Here is a 21,556-nt window from a genome sequence, read left to right as displayed (position 1 = left end):
AGTACTTGAAAAAGGAACAAATCCAAATGAGGTAACACCGAACTTAATGCTGAACATAAACACCGACGAAAGGTCAACAATCGATAAATGGAGTCGACGCTAGTGTTAAACAATAAACACTTTTATTACTAAAGAAGGGATCCGTCGAATGTCTTTTAGTAAAGCCGTATATTTACTACTGCTTATTCCTAATGTTCTACACAAAGCGTCTTGTTTATAGCGTAACTTAGATCGTTCTTGTTTTTTAAAGATCTGTCACGTCACTCTTGTTCAATGGTCAAAATTGCCAATGAAGTAAATCGAAAGTTTGACACCGTGGATCAACTTTGCATACATGTAGCCACATTTCCGCAATGATTTGAAATATGTGAATCAAGAAGACGAAATTCGGGACTGAATCTTCTATCAATGGGCAGTGACTCGACAAAATAGTGCGGACATTTTTATTTTTCAGTCAGTTTGCGGTAAATACTTCAGATAAAGTAAAATATGAATATGCAAACATAACAGAGTAATGAAATTGAATAATATCAATATATATAATGTTTATTTCTATTACAAAAATGCACTTCAAAAAGACGCGCGCATTCTTCCATACTTGTCAGATGTACACAAACAAAGGACTTTCACAAAGTTAACTGTATTCAATGTCACTCCATCAATGGCTTGTTTTCATACATTGGCAAAGTAGCTGCAAGACGTCTGTTAAGTTGGAGGTACTTTGTCTTGTTTGCAGCTTGACTTCGTTCTCCGTATTGTATCTAAGAATACTGTTCTCAATGTACTTCTGTTCTCAGTACACTTCTGTTCTTAGTGTACTCATGTTCTCAGTATACTTTTGTTCTCAGTGCACTTCTGTTCTCAATGTACTTCTGTTCTCAGTGCACTTCTGTTCTCAGTGTACTTTTGTTCTCAGTGTACTTTTGTTCTCAATGTACTTCTGTTCTCAGTACACTTTTGTTCTCAGTACACTTTTGTTCTCAATGTACTCCTGTTCTCAGTGTACTTTTGTTCTTAATGCACTTCTGTTCTCAGTGTACTTCTGTTCTCAATGTACTTCTGTTCTCAGTGCACTTCTGTTCTCAGTGTACTTTTGTTCTCAGTGTACTTTTGTTCTCAATGTACTTCTGTTCTCAGTACACTTTTGTTCTCAATGTACTTTTGTTCTCAGTGCACTTCTGTTCTTAGTGTACTCATGTTCTCAGTGTACTTTTTTTCTCAGTGTACTTCTGTTCTCAGTGTACTTTTGTTCTCAGTGTACTTTTGTTCTCAGTGTACTTCTGTTCTCAGTGTATTTCTGTTCTCAGTGTACTTCTGTTCTCAGTGTACTTCTGTTCTTAATGTACTCCTATTCTTCCAGAAAGTGAGTTATCAATTTGTAGAGTTTAGGGTGATGACCGTCAATAGACTGCTGAAATGTATAAATGCCACCTCTTCATTGAATTGGTTGTTTGCAGCAGTTTGTCTGATTCCTATAAATATAATCACTGTGTCTTTAGAGGAGGTAGAGGTACATCTGACATTATATTTGTTTTGAGACAATTACAAGAAAAATGCAGAAAGCAGAACTAAGACCTATACGCTGCCTTAGTGGACCTCACCAAGGTTTTCGACTCGGCCAGTCGCGATGGCTTATGGAGGATTTTGACCAGGCTCGTAAGGCCACCTACGTTCTTATCCATTCTTAAGAAGTTTCATGTGGCACAGGAAAGGCCAGATTAGACACAATGGTGACCTGTCTGATCACTTAACAATAGAAATTGGCGTAAAGCTGGTCTGTGTACTCTGTTCGCTATCTTCTTTGGCGTAATGCTGGGTCAAATAAGGATAAGATTGCAAGAAGGCTTGTCAGGTTCCGCTCACTGTGTTCAATTTTTGACGCCTTAAATAAAAAAAGGAAAAGGTCATAACAGAGTTTCTCTATGCCGATGATTGTGTGCCCTACTAGCTCACAACGAACATGATCTCCAGCTCGCGGTCAACGAATTTGCATATGCTGCAGCTTCTTTTAGTTTATCTATAAACCTCGAGAAAACAGAAGTCATGTTTCAGAAGTCACCTAATAAAACCTACTCAGCTCCAAAGATCACTGCAAGTCGGCAGCCCCTTAGCGTGGTAGACCACTTCACATATATATGAAGTATAGACGCCTCGCTTTCAAGGTAGGTTGATAACCGTCTTGCCATGACCAGTAGTACTTTTGGACGCCTCCAGGCGAAAGTTTGGCGGAATACATCGCTCCGCCTGCCTATAAAAATCAGTGTCTACCAAGCGGTGGTTCTCTCAACCCTTCTATATTTATCCGAGACAAGAGTATTATATAGAAAGAGACTTGCAATCCATCATGGGCATACAGAGGCAAGACAGCAGCACTAACAGCAATGTTCTAGCCGGTATGGACAGTAGAGTGTCACGTCTTATGGTGCAACCATCACGCTAGGCAGGGGACGTATGCCAAGGGCAATCCTTTTCGTTGAGCTGAAAGGTGATCCACATTACAGAGGCGCCTTACAGAAACGCCCTAAACATCAGCTTATGCGCCAACCTGCTTTAACTGACATAGGAGAGAGCACCTAGTAGCAGCTGGCATCAGAACGAGAAGGCTGGAGATCACTTACATACACACATTCATCCATGACAGATATAGTATAGGCATATATATATATATATATATATATATATATATATATATATATATATATATATATATATATATATATTTCTAGAAAAATCGTTATAGCCGTTTTTGAGATCGGTGGCCACCCTGGTTTTTCAGCCCAAACTGAAGGTTTTAGTTTCCACACGAAGATATGAGCTGAATAGAAGTATTGCAAGAACATCGCGTCTTATAAAATTATCCATTAATAACGCTACTAGTATATATAATGCCATTAAAGTCCGATCCGTTTTTGTTAGGATCGTACCGTAGACTTACAGCGTTTAAATCTGCAACCAAGAGCTGTATTGAACAAAGTTACGGTAGGAACGGATCTGACACTAACGCCATAATAATTACAATAACCTTATTCATTTATAGATCTACGTTGTTTTCACATTATTAACTACGTTATAGCTCAATATAAATCTGTGCTCTATAAATTTGGATTGTCATTGGCGATGTGTGCTTGTACATGATTTATACTGTTACGTGTTATTCCATAATCTGTTATTTAAACAACTTAAATGAGGTTCGTATCAAAACTTGAAAAAAAACAACATTTGAATGAGTATTTTATTTTATAAGTTAGTTAATAAAAGGAAAAACAAGTTTCAATAATGAGCCATAAATATTTTTTCTATTGTGATCATAGGTGCAATGTTTTTATACCAATGCGCAAATCTATAAATGATGCTTGAGTTTTTCATGACCTTTTATGAAAACTTACCTCCCCTAAAAATGTGAACTATTTTTATGAAAAAAAACAACAACAACAGCTTACATATTTAATTTAAAACAAAAACACTTTCGGAAAACAAAACAGTAAAAGTTGCACCAGAAGGTGTACAATCTCTTAATATTGGATTTTCAATCTTTTCAAATTTATGCGATCTATAAGGGACGGACGGACAGAAAGATCATACAAAACTAATAACGTCTTTTCCTCTTAAGGAGGTTGCTAAAAATAGACATTGTATCAGAACATCAGTGTTTAAAAACTTTAAAGTATTTTGTTTATATTTGATTTCTACCGATGAACAAATTAAAATCGTATAATACTATACATCTTGTTCTTCCAATTATTTCACGGTCTTTCTCTAACACTATTTCCTTTTGGTCTTCAAATAAAGGAAATTGTAGGCTATTTACATCAACTCACTCACTCTGTATGTTTGTTTGTCTGTTAAAATTTGAACATGATTTTTTTCTCCCATTTCCCATTCTCGGATCAAGTTAAAACTTTTCAAACTAATTCATTGAACCTGATAGGACATGAATCAATAAAAAAATAAATAAACGATTAGTTAATTAATTGTTGGTGATTAATTATTTTGTTTGATTTCGAAATAAGGGAAATAAATGTTACTTAATGAGAGTTGTGGATATATTGGATTAAATCCACTTATTACATTCTGACACGTTCTTCTCCCATTTCCAATTTTCTGATCAAGTGGAAAGTTTGCATTTAATTATTTAGTTAGTCATCTAGTACTAATTAATTAATGTTATTTTATATAGCAGAAACTAAGCAAAACCGTGTAATTTTCAAATAAATAGTAGTAATCAGCGGTTATTTCCTCTTAGATAAGCCGCTTTGGTTTTAAAAAAGTATTCTTTTTTCTATTGCTTGTTCCCTACTTGTGGCTAAGTGCCTAAATAATAACACCCTGATAAAACAAACATAAATGACTGAGAATCTTTTTTAAAGCAAATTCCTTTGAACAATCTAAAATGTAAAAAAAATGTAACGCCCATAGAAACTTTAGTCCTATTTTTGTTTATTTCCTTTAAACCAGGATGCTAACCTTTCTAGGAACACCATTGATTCAGAATCCTTGCTTCAGCAAATCACAAAGAATAAAGCCAGTCAATATACAATATGTTCTAGTGCAATGATGGCGACACTTTAAATAAGCCTAGATATAGGGGGAAAACTGAAATGCAACGGTGGCGAAGCAGAAAAAGTAGTTTCTGCCCTACTTCTTTAAGCGAAACTACCACGTGGTCTTTGTGGCCTTGTGCTTTCCTTACAAATAGGTCTTAAATTCTAATCCACGCGATAACTCAGAATTTATATTGTGTGTTATTAAGACAGCTGTAATCAAATATCTGGCATTTCTTGAGAAAGTAAAGAAAGCTAATAGTTTGATGTGCCATATTTAAAAATTCATAGAATAATCATGATAAATTAACATACTTAACATTCCAATCGTCATCAATTTTGGTTACAAGCTCATCTGCTCATTCGTTGACAACAAAGGAATCAATAAAAAAATAGTAAATCCATAGTTGTAATTAATGTACTAAGCTAAGGGGAGTTAAGCCTTGTGTAGAGCATTAGGCGATAAGAATTAAAAGATGGCTAGAAATAAAATAATTTAATGTTCAATAAAACATTGTAAAGAAATTTGGTAATTAATGTTGTATTCATTGCAATTTTCAAAAATATTTTTTTTCTTTTACAACAATAATAATAAATAAAATAGTTTATTTGAGAACACAAAATATTAATCATATTAACAGTTACAAGTAAATGCTAATCGCAACAGGCAGATATAATTGCTAGTAAAAACAATATACACAACACGGAGTCCATGTTAAAACATAAAAAAAAACGTTGGTGTAAATTTCACTGTAACTCATTCTAAATAATATTCATAATTTTTACTATTTATTATTTTTTACTCAGCTTAATTTTGAAAAAAAAAAAGATAAATAATTTCAGTAAACTAATCTCAAGTTGAATTTCTTAAGGTCTGAAAGATTATAACGAAAAGAAAGACACGTGTAAATGTGTAGTATGGCCACAATTAGTTGCAAAGTATGGCCACAAATAGATGTGAAGTACGGACACAATTAGATTGAAGTATGGCCACAATTAGATGTGTAGTATGGCCACAATTAGATGTGTAGAATAGCCACAATTAGATGTGAAGTATGGCCACAATTAGATGTGTAGTATAGCCACAATTAGATGTGAAGTATGGCCACAATTAGATGTGTAGTATGGCCACAATTAGATGTGTAGAATAGCCACAATTAGATGTGAAGTATGGCCACAATTAGATGCAAAGTATGGCCACAATTAGATGTGAAGTGTGGCCACAATTAGATTGAAGTATGGCCACAATTAGATGTGTAGTATGGCCACAATTAGATGTGAAGTATAGCCACAATTAGATGTGTAGTATAGCCACAATTAGGTGTGTAGTATAGCCACAATTAGATGTAAAGTATGGCCACAATTAGATGTGTAGTATAACCACAATTAGATGTAAAGTATGGCCACAATTAGATGTGAAGTATGTGCCACAATTAGGATACTTTGAGGGAAAATTGTGTACATGACTTTTGGAACCTAGTCTATTTCTTACCAATATCACGGAAATAACCGAATCTAATATTATCGCTTCCCTAGTGAGACATGATTGATATAACCAGTTTCTATGACAAAGATCTCACGAAGGCTTAGTTCTAGATATAGCACAAGGCTATCTTTTTAAGTCAATCTTCTAGAATTAATCTATTTTTTTAAATTCCTCTTATCAGCTTGAAATTCTTTATGGGAAGAAACAGGACGGACTCAAATACCTGGACACCTTGGGGAAAAGAATTACTAGCTAATATAACAGAGAATAGCAAGAAGTGGTCATATTACAACTAGAGCAGTGTTTCTCAAACTTCGGCAAAAACTAATGGCATGTAGGTATCCCTTTCCTTGTCAACTAGGGGGTCTGGGGGAGCGCTGTAAGCTCCCCCAGTGGTGTTAGGGGCGGAGTTCCGACACCAAGCGTCTTCTTGCGTTCTTCACTGCCAGAATCGTATTCTCCTGACATCCACAGTTCATTATTCAGCCTATTTAAAAAAAGCAGGTCAAATTTAGTAAAATAAAGTAACACGGGGGCAAGGGCCGATCCTGAAGTGTGAATGACAATCGAGATACAAGTAGTATAAGTATATCTTTATTCCGCGTATTTAACGTAATATTATCTTCATGTTAAGCGAGACCTCTTGTAGTAGGCTATTTTAGTCAGAATAAGAAGCCAACAGAACGATGCTTAAACGCTCATTAGATATTCGACTTTTTTGACGCGCGCAAAATATCTATTTTTTTAACAGCCTTTGAAAAATGTTTTTACTTTTAAAAATTATTATGTAAATTTATTGGCCATAAGTCGTAATATGACCACTTTTTTTCATTCTCTTATATATATATATATATACTTAGGGTAAGGGTTTACTTGACGTTAGGGTTAGGGGTTCGAAAAAAAATGCCCCCCACCACCTCAAAAGTATACATATAGGCCTATACATATATTTACGTATTGAATATAACAGTTTAATTCTAGGCATAGAATGAGTGTTTAGAGATATTTGATTGAATTTGATAGTCACATGATGCCAGTTTGTTTCTATTACATGAACGTGTCCTCCTCCCGGATGTCTATCTTATGAACTATTTCGTTTTGAGTATCTAGAGTAATAATACAATAAACTTCTAATACTCATTCTCTCTATATAATCCTAAGCCCTGTACCTTGCTCCTCGCCAATTGAGCACTGGGCAGTGTAGCTTGTAACCGATTTCCGGCCACAGGTTTAAGCTAGGGCTTTAGCGTTGATCGGTATGTTGTCACCCACACATAAGTTCGGTAAATAGCCGATATAATTTCGGTTGCAGGTGTCTGCTAGAGTGTAGTGCCAAGTGATATATATTTTGTGTCATCACCACCGGATTTTTTTTCTTAGGGCTGACTCCAAAAGCATTTCCATTTTCGCAAAATTAAACCAGGCTTTTAAAAATCCTTATGACAAATATTTCTGTCTCTTTACTCCAGCCTCCCACTACACACCCAACTATTATTTTGGTAATGTTCTGGGTGAGAGGATATAAAGATTATATTAAATGTTAAATAAAGCAGGAACTACCACAAAGTCCCCCCTCCTTTTTTTTATGTAATGGGAGATAACTCTCTTTGACTTAAAATCGGAGCAGTCTATAATTCAAAACTATATTGCGTGCCATGGTTGTTGCTACCCGACCCGATATAAATAGACTAGTCTCAAAGTTTGGTTCTATATTTTAATAATAGACTGTTACATTTGGGTTCATATTACGACAAAATGCCGTGGATTACTGCATTTCTTTTGGTTGGATTTGCTCGTGTAATTGAATCACAAGGTTTGTTACCATGATTTATTGTCAGCGTGTGTAGGTTTTTTCAGTTACAATCAATTTGATCAATAACAGTGAACAGGAGAAAACCAAAATAAATGATTAAAAATAAGTACTTGCACTTTACATAACAAGATCTTACAAAACCTTGCGATATTTTTGTGTCCATTTATCTTGATGCTTGGATCCGAGCCGGCTTTACCTGGAGCAGGCAAATATAAGACTTCAGACTTTTTAGTGTTTATAGTAAAGGCAAAGTCTGAACATGCCCTTGAAAAGTAACTGACGATGCTCTGCAGATGTTTCTGTGTAGTCCTAATAAAGCATAGGTTTAAATTCAGAGTTTTCGTTCTTCTAGTTGAGTGGCAGACCAAGCCCCTCTTTTCTATGCATCACTTGTCACAATCAGATTTTAAGAAATATAGAAAAATATTTAAAAGATGCTTTCTCCTTTTAATAAACAAATAAATAAATGTACTATAAGCAGAAATCTCATTATCGATAATAGGTTGCTCGTTAAAAAAAAACTATATCAACAATACCAAAATATTATCTAAAACCGCTCTGCTTATCTTTTATACTATAAAGTAGAAAGTAAGGCGCACGTGTGTATGTATGTATGTATGATAAGAATAGAAATAAAAACCGCTTGACCAATCTTGATAAAACTTGAAATGTTCCTTGGGTACTAACTTAGACCGTAGTGTATGTATTGTAGCCCTAAAACAAACTTAATACCTTCAAAAAAAAAGTTGACGACTCTATTAAAGTTATAGTATTTTATGGATCTAGGCTTTGTTTACAATATTAAAAATGAGAAAAGATCGAAAGGATTTAGATCTAGATCTCATTTTAAGAACTACACTTTGCACATATATTTTATTACTTTGACACATGAAAATACAAAATATAGTCTATTGATTTCATTATTTAATAAAATTAACCTCCAAATTTGTATTTCAAAAGCCTTTTTACATAAATTTGTTCCATATATCTGCGAATTCAGAACGTCCTGACTTACTTATAATTCCATTCATTGAACAAATCGGGTAAACCCGTTTTAATTGTATTTTATATTCTATTCATCTTTCGCTCCTTTCGTTTTTAATAGATATGAATGTATCGGCTTCGGGTAAACCCATTTTCGCAAAACTAATTTAATTTTCGTAGCGAAAAACTTAAAAGGATCATTAGCTAAGTTTAACATACATCTAAATCCAATCCACTTGATTAATAAACACAAACTAAGACACGCAGGTAATGTCAGGCTAGTCTATATTATAAAGTAGAAAGTAAGGCGTATGTAGGCCTATGTATGTGCCAAATAGAAATCAAAACCGTTTGACCAATCTTGATAAAACTTGGCATAAATGTTCCTTGGGTACTAACTTAGACCGTAGTTTATGTATTGTAGCCTTAAAACAAACTTAAGACTCTCAAAAAAAAAAGGTTGACCAACTCTATGAAAGCATTATAACTACATCGATCTAGGCTATGTTTACCATATTTACATGAAAAGATCGAAATGATCTAGATCTAATTTTAAGAACTGCACTTTGTGCAGATAGTTTTTTACTTTGACACATGAAAATACAAAATATAGTCTATTGATTTCATTATTAAATAAAATTAATCTTCAATTGTGTTTCAAATGCATTTTTACATAAATTCTTTCCTTATATTTGTGACTTTAGAATTCCTGAAGAACATTATTTCATTAGACATTACGCAAAATGTTACACATCTCTCCTAGGTCTAAAACTCTAATTCAACTTTAAGATGATAAGAACTTCTCTTCGGAAAGATAGTTTTATAATTAAACACATGAACATAGGGGAAGGTGGGGCCAGTCGTCACAGTTTTCAGATTTTGATGTTTTAAATATATTTAGAATTCATTGATTCTCACCAAACTTAACATGCTGTAACTTAAACATTCAGACAACAATTAGAGTAAATGAAATAAACTTTATCTCTTTATTTATCAAAGTTATACAACAAAAAAGTGGCTGGGTTGAGGTTGTGACAATTTGCCCCACACCGGGGTAAGTTGACACAGGCATGGGGTAAAATGTCACACATTTAAAAAATCACCATATCTTGCTATGTCTAAAAGAAATAGCATATTAAGTCAAGACTTTGTTCTTGTAGTAGTTTCCTTGACTGGCCGTCGTGAAAGAATGATATATATGTGGAGGTTCTGAAAAGTTTTGGACCTAACAAGGAAAGCTGTAGGTTTTTCTTCAAAATAATGTTTATTTTTTTCTATATAATTTTTGTAAAATATCTGTTCACTTCTTCCAGCAATGCACCCACTTCCAACCTATCTAAATAGTAGGACTAGGTAACTTCTTTCCTAAAATAAATGTTGCGCTCGGAGGACATCTTTTCTGTATGTTGATGCTGGCATAACCTTTGTAAACAGCATTTTTTAAAGAGAAAGTCGCTTAATACTATTTAGGTATCTATTTAGGTATCACCATAAAAAGGAATCAATAAAACAAATAATTATTAATAAACAAATATTAATATTAAAATTTGTATTCAAAATGCTTAATCTTCATTGGGGCAAGTTGTCACAACTGTGACAAATTACCCCAACCTGTGTGACAACTTGCCCCACAACAATTTTCAGAACATTTATTTTAATAACATTTTATTGGGTCGAGCTTTAAGAAAAAAAATAATTTCAATGTGTAACTAATACACAGAGATATGAAACAGTGTAATGTTAGACAATCATCTCAAAATTATAAGTGTTTTTCAACAAAATTACACAAAAATAAAATTCCACTTTCCGAACAGTCAAAAACAATGAATCATGATAATTTTAAAATTTGAAAAGGTATCGACTTCATTTTATAGCAATTTGTAAATGTTTCCGTAAACATCTCAGCTATTATAGTTTCACATTTTTGATAGCGCATCACATTATATCGATAAAGTGTTTGTGACAACTTACCCTTGTGACATTTCACCCCACCTTCCCCTACTAATTATAGTTCATTCATTTCATATTTTAATCAGATTAACATTCAAATTTGTTTTTCTAAAGCATTTTTTATACATTCGTTCGCTAGAGCTGCCGTGTTTAGATATATTCTAATAGATTCATTCATGAATCTAATTAAAAAAGGTCTCGCATGCGCAGAGCGAAGCCTTCACGCGCAGAATGAACTCAAGACTCTAGATTAGTCTAGATACAGATCCATTTCTAACTCAAGATCTAGATCTACTTTATACTTTAACACATGAACACACAAAATTAAGTCTATTCATTTCAAATTTTAATCAAATATATGTAGGCCTACAAGCAAATGTTTTTATTTGAAAAGACGGATTTAAGTCCATTGCTATTTAGATAGCTCCATTCATACTATTTTTACATTCACGCATTCCCTTTACTCTCACCGAAAGTGATACGCAAAGTAAGACCCGCGGGTGGCGGGTAAATTATGTCTAGTATATCTATATTATAAAGTAGAAAGTAAGGCGTATGTATGTATATATGTATGTATGTATATATGTATGTATGTATGTATGTATGTGTATATGTGCAGAATAGAAATCAAAACCGTTTGACCAATCTTGATACAACGTGGCTGAAATGTTCCTTGGGTACTAACTTAGACCGTAGTGTAGCCCTAATACAAACTTAAGGCCCTCAAAAAAAAGTTGACCAACTCTATGAAAGTATAGTATCTTATAAATCTATGCCATGTTTACTATGTTGACATGAAAAAAAGATCGAAAGGATTTAGATCTAGATCTAATTTTAAGAAATACACTTTGCGCAGATAGTTTTTTACTTTGACACACGAAAATACAAAATATAGTCTATTGATTTCATTATTTAATGAAGTAAATCTTCAAATTTGTGTTTCAAATGAATTTTTCAATAAATTCGTTCCTTATATTTCGAATTTAGAATTCCTAAAGAACATTATTTCATTAGACATTACGCGAAATGTTACACATCTCTCCTAGGTCTAAAACTCTAATTCCTTTATAAGATGATATAACTTCTCTTCGGAAAGATAGTTTTATACCTATTTTAATCAAATTAACATTCAATTTGGATTTTCTAAAGCATTTTTCATACATTCATTCGCTAGAGCTGCGAAACCGTATTCTAAGTTTCATTCATTCGCGTAATCTAATAGAAAAGGTCACGCATGCGCAGACCGAAATGTTACGAAACTCTCTTTTCCAAGGTCTAAAACACTATTTCAGCTCTAAGATGATAGAACTTCTCTTCGTAAAGAAAGTTTTATCATTAAACACATTAACATACTAATTATAGTTCATTCATTTCATATTTTTATCAAATTAACATTCAAATTTGTTTTTCAAAGCATTTTTACAAACATCTACATTCGTTCGACAATGTTTTCATAAAAAATTGAATTAATGTCAATAGGGTTTGTTGCTGAACATAAAATTTATATACGTGTCAGACGCGAATAGCCCAATTTTCAGTAAAAGAAATTACAAAAAGTCATTTCTATATAGAAGAAGTTACGAAGGCTATATAAAATACAACCACAGACCTATATATACTACAATAAATATAGGTTTTTGATTGCTAGTTACGATTTATTTAGGTAGGTGCTGTTTTACTATTACATACCAAGTATTAGAGTTTAGAAAAACCCAGGTTTGTTTCTTGAGCAACGCTATTAGCTAACACCTCATATCATCTCTCCATTAGTATATTTAGATCTATAATCTAATTCTAGTCTAGATCTATATATATAAATCGATTCCATCTTGGGACTAGATTGCCAAGTCTAGCCTATGCTATGCCTATAGTCAGTTTTTATAAGAAAAAAGTCTAGATATTAATAAAGACTAAAGTTTTTTAATTATTAGATTATTAGAATTAATTAGATATAGACATAGACATAAGACATAGATCTAATAATACTGTAATACGTTTACTATACTCTATACTTAATCTACTAAACTAGAGATCTATCTATAGATCTATCTATAATATAGTCAATCTAGATCTATACAATATTCATTATAATACTTCTACTTATAATGACTTATTTAATAAGTTAGTACTTAGACTTAGATCGATTTTAGTTTATTAATAGATTTACTTTTCAATGCCTAGACCTAAAAATAAAATTGCGAATGATGTCTATAATGACTGATTATTTTTTTTATATAATAATAGGCCTATTAAATCTAGGTCTAGACTCTACTTAAATCTAGTCTAAAATAATGACTGTCTAAGACTCTAGATGATTGAGAAGTTCACATAGAGGTGTTTTTAATAATACGGCATGTCGGCTGAAAGTATATAAAGTTCTTTTTATTTTGTAAAAATAAAAAAGAGGCTCCTGTACTTAGTGATAGATTGCCTAACTTTCAACTAATAATAAATTAACAATTAACGTTGAATTACAAGAAAAGTAATCATTTTTCCCGACATTGAAAAAAGGTGCCGGTACCCCGTACCGGTGCGTACCGTCACAAAAATATATGTATATCTCAATCTTCTTTCATTTAATTTTTTTGCGGGGTTATTGCTACTTAATACATTGATACCGGATCGATTTAAATAGGGCCTAAGTATACAAGCAGGATTTCGAGCATTGGATACATTTATTTTTTAAGTACAAAGTTTTATGGAAGAGGCAATATATTAGTTGTTTGAAGATTGTAACTTCTTAAATTCTGGCTAAAAATATCGAAGCCTACATTTTTACTCTCATTTCTAAACAATTAGAAGAGATGGACTGACTCATAGTGTAGCTTGTGTACATCTGCAAAAACACAAACTCAGACTTTCAAAACTATTAAAAGAAAAACTTAGTGATTATTTTTACTGTATAATTCTATTATTATTCCTTTTTAGAATTAGGATATAAACAAAAATTTGCCATATGACTTTATCTAACAGAAAAAAAAAATAAACTTACATCTATTTATGCGGTTATTTAAAATTACCTAGTAATATAAAATATATTGAACTAACACGTACATTCATCATAATGCAGCCATGCGATTTTTCGTTTATAAACATAGCATTATTTATGACCAATATTTTACAAAGGCTGCTTGGAGAAATCAGGTATACCCATTAGGAGAAAAACGACCCCTTTACTCAAGAAAATTTTAAGAAACTAGAACAGACACAAAATAAACAGTGACATTCATAACAAAAAAATATTCAAATTGATTAGAGTAACACCTTTTTAAGTAATCATTTAAAGTTTAAAATCACTACAATTTTTTTCAACAATTACTTTGTGTATTAAATTGTGTATCGGAAAATGCCGGGTACATAAGCTAGTCCTAAAAAAACAACACAGATCTTGGGTAAAATACTCATAAAATAAATAAATAAAAAAAGCGACTTCCGGCCCAATACTTTTTAATCAAAGAAACGAAACGGACTAGTCCAACAAACCCTATTAGCTTTTTTTTTTTAGCTCCATTCATAATATTTTTTTAAAATCATGAATTCGTGCATTTGCTTTACTTATAACATCATTATTTTTTTTAATCGCTTCTAATGCACTAAATCAGTGACTATATCAGCAATACGCAAGTTAAGACCCACGGGCAGCGGGTAATATCTGTCTAATCTATATATAAAATTTAGTTTTCTTGTAAAAGTCATAGTAGGCCTATAGTTTATAGGTTATACAGTTTGTTTTCAAGCTCGAAGTAAGGTCAATTGATTCGTTATAATTCTACTACTTTAGATAGTAATAAAATCGTGGCTTAAATATTCCTTGTCAATTGGCGGAATATAGAATATATCTTGTGTTTAATATTATTTATAAGTTTCTCATATCTTCTTCATTTACTTTATATAGTCTCTGTATTTTCATTATATGTTCAATCTTTAAACTCAAATTACTTCAGACAATTGTGTCAATGGTTGGTTTGGAGAGAGATGTCAATTCCAGTGTCATTGTTCTTCTACCTGTGATCCAACTGGTCAGTGTAAAGATAACAAATGTGCTGTTGGTTGGTTTGGTTACAAATGTCAATATCGTAAGTTCAAAGTATTAGATTATCTTTACACTCTTATAAATGTTTCCTTTTAAATAATAATTAATTTCATTTCATTTCATTTTGTTGTTTCACTGTATATTTTAAGTTTGTTTCCACACAAACTGTCTTTGTAACCTTGTTTAAAATAACTTTAATTTAGGAAAAAATGGATTTTGGTAAATTTAACCGCCGCGAAAAGGCTTATTTGTTCTAGGCATCTGTAAAAACAGGTTAAGCTTTTGCATTGTATTGTCCTCGAAGAACTAGTGATGATCAGACATTATGGTCAGGAAACTTATATTATAGAAGACAACTATGATCTTGTTCTTGCTCTCGAATCCTTTAATATACAGTGTCAGGCGACATGTCCGATTTATGGCCTGTACCGTGAGAGTAGGGACGTAAGCGAATATGTATCTGTCCAGCCCGAGTGCAACGCTATTCTTAGAGTGGTGAGTATCCTGTGTGTGTGTGGGGGGGGAGATGGAAGGTGTGAAAAGTTATTAGGCCGCTGTGGGCAGTTTTTTGTCTTGTTGGTCACCCGTCCAGGGCCAATAATTAAAATGTAGTACTAGAGAGGTTAGTTTATGTTTTAAGTCGCGCTACGTCCCGCGAGAAAGGTACTTCAGTCTGGACGAAGGTAGATAAATCCTAAAAGAAATTAGTTATGGGTGGACAAGAAAATAATGTTAAGGTTAAAAATAAATGTTTCCTACGATTTGCTGGGAAAAACTCAAATGAAATTTTGCATGCAAGTTTCGTATTGTCACACGGCTATTCCTCTTTCAGAGGCCGCTAAAATTGCTGGTCCTTGGAAACTCACTACAACTAATATGATGGTAATTATTATTAATAATTGTTCCTTTTTTAAAACTGTCATTGCAGGAGATCTTAGTATTTCTATTGCAACTCCCAACGCTAGTGTTGTCAGCTACAACCCATGGCTAGATAGCAATGACTTAACATGCTATATCAACGAAGATATCCAAAGTGTTGTGGTCACTTTATCGAAACAAATAAATTTTCAGTGGATCCGGTTGGCAGTCAGTGATCCTGGTAAGACGATTGTCTTCGTTTGATATAATGACATACAAGAGGGTCTTGCTCCATTGCAAGGATCATCAGTAGTTAAAATAGATTTTGGCGAATCTTTGGCTTACCCATAAAAAAAAGAAGCTCAGAAATGAAAAACCAAAGATTAATTGAAGAACAGAGATTCGGAATACTTAATGAATAGATCCAAAAGGAAAATTTAAGTCTGATAGAATTTCAATTTTGAAATGATTTTGTATTTATTCCTTAACCCTAAAACGTTCATCAGCAATGTCTGCAGCTGGCGTCCATTGCCTTGAGATCCTCCATGAAGATGCGCCTCCTAATAGATTTATCAAGCCAATCTAGAAATATAAATTTACAACTTAAACGTATCAAGAGATTCTATGAACAAATTAAGCCATTTTTGACCGTTGTAATTTTGAAAGGGTTAAATATAATAATCTAAATTTGGCTAAATTTAGGCAATCATTTTTCATTTGAACCGTGACGACACGACGATGTTTCGGCAAGGATCTGTGTTGCGAACAGTACTAAGGCAGTCACGTCAGATGTAGTCGTGTGATAAAAGAGCGCCGAAGCAACAAAAAGCTGAGAGAAGAAGCAGGCCTGTCTGCAACTGACCAAACCCACCCATGCCACGTATGCGGCCGGCTTTTTAAAGCGAGGATTGCACTTAACAGTCAATCTTCGAGTCCATAGGAAATGAGAAATATATATTGTTATAATCCTGGTGGTGACACAGTGCTGTATGTGTTTTAGACTACGCTAATCGCCCCAGGCCAGCACTAGACGAGGTTCAACCGTGATGAGTGACAGTGCACGCCAGTTTGGGAAAGACCCGTGTAAAGTCACGGCGAACGTGATCAACAAAGTGGTCAAGCGACGTTCCATCCGATTCTAGAAGAGCGAGTGTATTAAAGTCAAGACTCTTCACGTTACCTCGCAATGTGACCAGTACGAGGTGAAGTCAGCACCAGCACGGTGTGTGAAGTCTGTCCGGAACTGAGAAAAAAGGTTTTTGTAAGTCATTATTAATATTGTTGCCAATTGTGATGTATTTGAAATTAAACTGTTGCTGATACTTTGGAGTCCAGAGTTGTCAGGTTCTTTTAAGTTCGTTGTGTCGTGTGGTGCAGTTTGCAGTGAGCCTGGTTAGTGAGAAAAGTTACAATATTGTTACGTATTTCTGATTTTCTGGCTAAATGTACTAGGCACACAAATAAAAGAAACACTGCAAAGAACTTGACGACTCAACTTTCAGCTTTATGTAACTTTATTGAATTATAACTATAACAATTCGTCACTGTAACATGGGGCTCAAGTCCACTCTCTTCTACTGTCTCGCACAGTAGAGAACAGTATCGACGACTGTACTCACTTTTTCACATGAACTCTCTGGTTTATAAAGAGTCCCTAATCGCTTGTCTATTGTTGCAAAAACACTGCTAGTACCCTCTGGAACAACATGGGAGGAAACATCACATCCTGTTGTTGTTTATACATGTCGATTCCAGAGGATGCCTGCTGCAGTGTCATCTCGCCGAGGTCACACGTAGTGACCTCTAACTGTCACTGTTCATTTGTCACAATGCCCCCCCCCCTTCGTAAATCTGTTCGTCCTCTGGAACAACACATGAGGCACGTCCCATCCTGTCTTTGTTTACATGCATAGATTCCAGATAACACTCGGTGCTGTGTCATCTCGCCGGGGTCACACATAGTGACCTCTACCTGTCACTGTTCATTCGTAACACTGCCCCCTTCTTAGATCTGTTCGTCCCGAACAGATTCTATTTCACCACGGTACTGATGGAGTCGGTCAACGTGGACAACCTTCAGCTTGGACCGTGGACTTTTCTGTATCCGGTAGACCACGTCGTTTATTCTTTTTACGACACGGTATGGACCTTCCCAGTCTCTTTGGAGTTTCGGGGATCTGCCTTTTCGTCTCTGTGGGTTATAGAGCCACACTAGATCATTCTCATGGAACCCCGACGTATTGGCCCGTTTGTCATACCTCGTTTTCATCAGGTCACTGTTGGTCTTGATGTTTCTGCGGGCCAATACATGAGCATTCTCCAATCGTCTTCGGAGATTGGTGACATATTCAGTTGAAGACACTGGCGTATCTCTCGGAATCCCAAATAACAGGTCACATGGTAGACGAAGCTCACGACCAAATAACATCTTCGCTGGGGTATATCCTGTGGTGCTATGAACGGATCCTCTGTATGACATGAGGAACATGGGGATATGGGTGTCCCAGTCGTCTTGTCGGTCATCAGTAACCTTAGACAGATGTTGTTCTAGGGTTCTGTTGAATCGCTCCACCATTCCATCAGATTGCGGGTGGAGAGCTGTCGTGTGAGTCTTTTCGATGCCAAGTGTCTTGCACATCTCCTGGAAAACTTTGGACTCGAAGTTCCTGCCCTGGTCAGAGTGCAACTCATTAGGTACACCAAAGCGACTGATCCAGTTATCCACGAGTGTTTCGGCCACTGTGATAGCTTCTTGATTTGGTATGGCATAAGCTTCTGGCCATTTGCTGAAATAGTCCATGACTACCAAGATGTATTTGTTTCCTTTCTTGGTTTCAGGAAATGGGCCTGCTACATCTATTGCGATCCTCTCGAATGGAACACCAACATTATACTGTTGCAAAAGACCCCTAGTTTTGCGTCGAGGGCCTTTTGCTGCCGCACATATGTCGCACCTTCGACACCATTCCTCTACATCCTCTCTATATCTGAACCAGTAGAACCGCTGACGAACCTTTTCCAGAGTCTTATTGACACCAAGATGAGATCCGCTAGCGCCATTATGCATCTCTTTCAGTACTTCAGCAACTCTCACCTTCGGTAACATCAGCTGAAGGCGATTGGATGTTCCATCAGCAGATTCCCAAACTCTTTTGATGACACCATTGACCAACGTCAGCGAGTCCCACTGAGCCCAGTACGCCTTGGTGGCTACCCCCTTCTCAGAGATGTCTTTCCAATCTGGCCGTTGTCCATCTTCTTTCCATAGAAGAATGGGAGCCAGATCTTCATCTTGCATTTGGTCCTCTCGAATCCTTTCATCACACCAGGGTCCGGAAACATCTACTCCGAGCCGAAGACAATTGACAGCTACCTCCTTTTCTTCAGCCTTCTTGCAGTGCTTACATTCTGCTTTGCAGGGTCGTCGAGACAGTGCATCAGCATTCTGGTGAATTTGCCCTTTTCGGTGCTTAGTTTCAAATTCATAGGTTTGAAGACGTTCGATCCACCTTGCCACCTGACCTTCAGGGCTCTTAAACGAAAGCAACCATTGCAGAGCTGCGTGATCTGACCTTAAGATAAATTTCTGCCCGTATAGGTACTTGTGGAAATGTTTTATTGCATCCACAGCAGCCAGCAATTCACGTCTCGTCACACAGTAGTTCCTTTCAGCTCTCGATAGGCTTCGACTGAAGTATGCGATGACTCGTTCAGTTTCATCCACCTTTTGGGACAAGACTGCGCCTATTCCAGTGTTGCTTGCATCTGTGTCGAGTATGAATGTCTTCCCTGGAATGGGGTAGGCCAATACTGGTGATGAGGATAGTGTGTTTTTCAGCCTCTCGAAAGCTTCTTGACATTCAGATGTCCAAATAAATGGCCTCTTTTGCTCTGTCAGTTGATGAAGGACCTTACAGATGTTTGAGAAATTTGGCACGAAACGTCGGTAGTATGTACAGAGTCCCAAGAAACTTCTCAGCTCATGGATATTACTTGGCGTAGGCCATCGTTTCACTGCCTCAACTTTGTCAGGGTCAGTGCTGACTCCGTCATTTGACACAATGTGACCAAGGTACTTAACGTTTTTCCTGAATAAGGAACACTTCTTTGGGCTGAGTCTCATTCCCGCACTTCTTATCCGTTGAAATACTTCCTTCAGATTTGCAAGGTGCTCTTCAAACGTTTTGCCAATGACAATAATGTCATCAAGGTAAACAAGGCATGTAGTCCAATGAAGTCCTCGTAAAACCCTCTCCATCAATCGTTCAAAGGTGGCTGGTGCGTTGCAGAGACCGAATGGCATCACAGTAAATTGCCAGAGGCCATTGCCAGCAGAGAAGGCGGTTTTCTCTCTATCATTGGGATGCATTTCAACTTGCCAATACCCACTCTTTAGGTCGAGAGTAGAAAATACCTGGGACCCTGCAAGCGTGTCCAAAGTATCGTCGATTCTAGGAAGTGGATAACTATCTTTATGTGTGACTTCATTCAGAGCTCTGTAATCTACACAAAATCGCATAGATCCATCCTTCTTCTTTACTAAGACAATAGGCGAACACCAAGGACTATTTGAGGGCTCAATGATTCCTTGCTGCGTCATGCCCTCTATCATGTCCATAGCTTCTTGTTGCTTTGCTAGCGGCAAGCGACGTGGTGGCTGTCGAATCGGTCTGGTGTTTCCAGTGTCTATTCGATGTTGTACCATGTTTGTCCGTCCGCAGTCTGTTTCATCAGATGGCAGAATATCTTCAAACTCAATGATCAACTGTTCCGCTTTGCTGTACTGCTCATCTGATAAATTCACTTTCATTTCTGTCAGGAGCTTGGTAATTTGTGGATTGCAAGGTTTGGTGGAATTAACGATCGTGATATCATTATTACAGTTTCTGATCAGGTCAAGAGTATTACATATTGCGATGGGGCTGTCTTTCTCTAGATGTCTCTCCTGTAGGCCGAGGTTCATGATTCTGACAGGCACCTTTTGATCTTTTCCGACAAGGACCAATGTTTTTCCTACTGCCATTCCGCTGTTGTCATTTTCAATGCCTTCCACTATCGCCGTCATCGTTGCAGTTTGACCATGCTTCTGGGAGAGTGGACTTGAGCCCCATGTTACAGTGACGAATTGTTATAGTTATAATTCAATAAAGTTACATAAAGCTGAAAGTTGAGTCGTCAAGTTCTTTGCAGTGTTTCTTTTATTTGTGTGCCTAGTACATTTAGCCAGAAAATCAGAAATACGTAACAATTGGTGTCAGAAGTGGGATGTTTTCTGGCTGAAATGTCTTCGAGGAAACTACTTAACCAGCTGTTGGTCAAAGAATTAAGGCAAGAACTTCGTGAGAGAGGTCTGCAGCTCAATGGTAACAAAGAAACACTGCAAAGAACTTGACGACTCAACTTTCAGCTTTATGTAACTTTATTGAATTATAACTATAACAATTCGTCACTGTAACATGGGGCTCAAGTCCACTCTCTTCTACTGTCTCGCACAGTAGAGAACAGTATCGACGACTGTACTCACTTTTTCACATGAACTCTCTGGTTTATAAAGAGTCCCTAATCGCTTGTCTATTGTTGCAAAAACACTGCTAGTACCCTCTGGAACAACATGGGAGGAAACATCACATCCTGTTGTTGTTTATACATGTCGATTCCAGAGGATGCCTGCTGCAGTGTCATCTCGCCGAGGTCACACGTAGTGACCTCTAACTGTCACTGTTCATTTGTCACAATGCCCCCCCCCCTTCGTAAATCTGTTCGTCCTCTGGAACAACACATGAGGCACGTCCCATCCTGTCTTTGTTTACATGCATAGATTCCAGATAACACTCGGTGCTGTGTCATCTCGCCGGGGTCACACATAGTGACCTCTACCTGTCACTGTTCAT

Source organism: Biomphalaria glabrata, chromosome 5, assembly GCF_947242115.1.
Source record: "Biomphalaria glabrata chromosome 5, xgBioGlab47.1, whole genome shotgun sequence".
NCBI lineage: Eukaryota > Metazoa > Mollusca > Gastropoda > Planorbidae > Biomphalaria > Biomphalaria glabrata.
This window is presented reverse-complemented; position numbering follows the sequence as displayed.